The sequence below is a fragment of the Benincasa hispida genome, chromosome 8, assembly GCF_027475165.1.
Source record: "Benincasa hispida cultivar pf3 chromosome 8, pf3_genome.v1.1, whole genome shotgun sequence".
Taxonomy (NCBI): domain Eukaryota; kingdom Viridiplantae; phylum Streptophyta; class Magnoliopsida; order Cucurbitales; family Cucurbitaceae; genus Benincasa; species Benincasa hispida.
This window is the reverse complement of record NC_143485.1, coordinates 41763909-41766304: the sequence shown is the minus strand read 5'-3', so window position 1 is coordinate 41766304 and position 2396 is coordinate 41763909. Positions and strand designations below refer to the sequence as shown.

Sequence of the window (2396 nt, the reverse complement as noted above, 5' to 3'; positions counted from 1 at the left end):
ATCAAACTATAGTATATAGCCTAAAAAGTCTATAAGTTTATGGATGAGATTTGGTACTATCTTGGGGACACTATAGAATATGTTTTAGACATATTCAAAAAAAATGTAAAAATAATTATTTTATTGGACAAAAAATGATTTTTTAAACTAATTGACTCTTAAAATTTTAATTAGTAAATAATTGATAGTATATTAATTTTTTTCCTTAAAGAACGTACAATATGACTATTAGACATATAGATCTAATAGATCATATTGTACATATATGATATTACAATCAATTTTTAAAATTATCGAATGTAGATATGTAAAAGATCTATGAAATATAAACTTGAAACTATATAAGAATATATCAAACACAATAAAAAATTTAGGGATCTATTATATACATCTAAAGTTCAGGGATCATATAGATACAAATTTAGAAGTACATGATATCTTATATGAAATTGTTTCCCTCTAACATGAAGTTTTGGATTTGTCACCGTGTTCATAGAGCAGATTCCTCACCTCACATAATATCTTATATAAAATTCTCAGAAAATCAAGTTTACATTTATGAACACATCTCTCTTTTTTTTCCACGATTTCATACAAGATTCAACCTCGATTCACTTGGAATTTTTTTTTAGTTTCTTCTCACATAACTCTCATACCCACATTGGGGACCAAATTTTGGTAACTTTTCACCTAAAATCTATTAAATATTTAAAATATTACAACATTAAAAGGATAATTTCTTTCATGAACTCGACCCACTGGAGATGAAGGAAAAAGTTCTAAAAATCAATCAACCTCTTATTTAATAATTTATTTTCTGATCTTCGGCTTTTCATTTATAAACTTTCTTGAACATAACAGGAAATGGGGCATCGCTCAAAGCAAGAGCCATCCTTCCATTCTTGACAAAAATCCCCACATCTTTACACATAACTTTGCAATACTTACACACCGTTGGACAATACACAAACTTGTATATATTATTGTTATTGTACTTTTCAATTTTGAACCAATTCTCCATCGTCTCCGGCCCTGGATCTCCTTTCGTTCCGCCGATTGTCACTAAATATTGTTGCTCGAATTTACTTATTTTCCACACCGTCGATTTGGCGCACATCGTATTCCTTTCGAATTGGATGTTCAGATCTGTGGAAACTCGAATGACACCCTTTTTAGGGTTTACAGGCGAAAACGTCGTTGGAAGACCATTGAAATATTCGTAAGGTTCTGGGACGACGTTGAGTGGACATTCATTACTGTATTCTCGTTGGATATTTCCAAGGGCTAATCCGCCGGTGTTTCTGCTGAAAAATGGGAGGATGTAGTAGTGATCGCCACCTCGGAGCTTCTTTCCATTGGTGTCGAGGATCGCCTCCGGCGAGGCATTGACTCTGCAAAATTGTTGTCGCTCAGTAGAGGCAACAATGACAATGAAAATTAAAGACAGTAATTCAAAGCTTTTCATTTTTTAGTTTTTCAGTGATTTTTTTTTCAAGTGCATGATTGGGATTGTAAAAGCTCTCTATTTATAGATCGAAATGGCTTGTTCTCTCTCTCACGAAATTATTCTGTGTAAAACTTTTCTTTACTACCTTTATTCAAGATACAATAAGAAATTTGAAAGTTCATATTTCTATAATTTTAAAAGAGAAAAAAAAGAGTAAATATTTTTATTGATTATCAAATTGGTATAATCAATCATGTATTTAACAAAATTTATATCATAAATAGTCTATTGGTTTGTAAAGAAACCCGGGGATCTACATGTTGAATATAAAACAAGTTTTTGACTAAGGCCAATAAAATTTTAATTAATTAGCCGTCAAAGCTTTTTTGAACCTATCATGTTCCGTAAGATTCGAGAGTAGAGAGAAATTTTTAAAAGAGAGAAACAAAGTCAAGCTTTTAAATTTTTCCACAACTTGATTATTTTTATAGTGAGTTTTTAATGAATTTTACATATTAAGACTTATTATTTAAGGTCTAATGTTTCTCTTTTTCAAAAAATAAAAAAATAAAAAAATAAAAATCCAAGGTTGAATGTGTTTCTAATTGTCCTAAGGGATATGTCAATCTTAGTTGAGATGTTTGGATGCATCTACCGATCTCCTAATACATTGTTACAAAAAAAAATTGTGTTCTATTTACGGTCAATTTAATTGTCTTTCATGTGATTGCATTTATTACTTTTAGCTTTGCACATGATGTATTTGACTCTCGAAAAATATTGATTTTTGAATGCTACACATCAAGTTTTCTCAACTGATTAATTAAGATATCATACTTGATATCATGCTTGTGTTTGAGAGAGAGATTAGATGTTTAAAATCCCGACAATGACATATGTATCTCTACTTTCCTTTAAGAAGTCTTAGCTTAATTAGGTTCAAATTTTC

At 30.1% G+C, this 2396-nt stretch overlaps 1 pseudogene; it reads right to left on the bottom strand.

Moving 5' to 3' along the window:
- Positions 1-561: 561 nt before the first annotated feature.
- On the bottom strand, positions 562-1465 carry LOC120082526 (miraculin pseudogene; annotated as a pseudogene).
- Between the last annotated feature and the right edge of the window lie 931 nt (positions 1466-2396).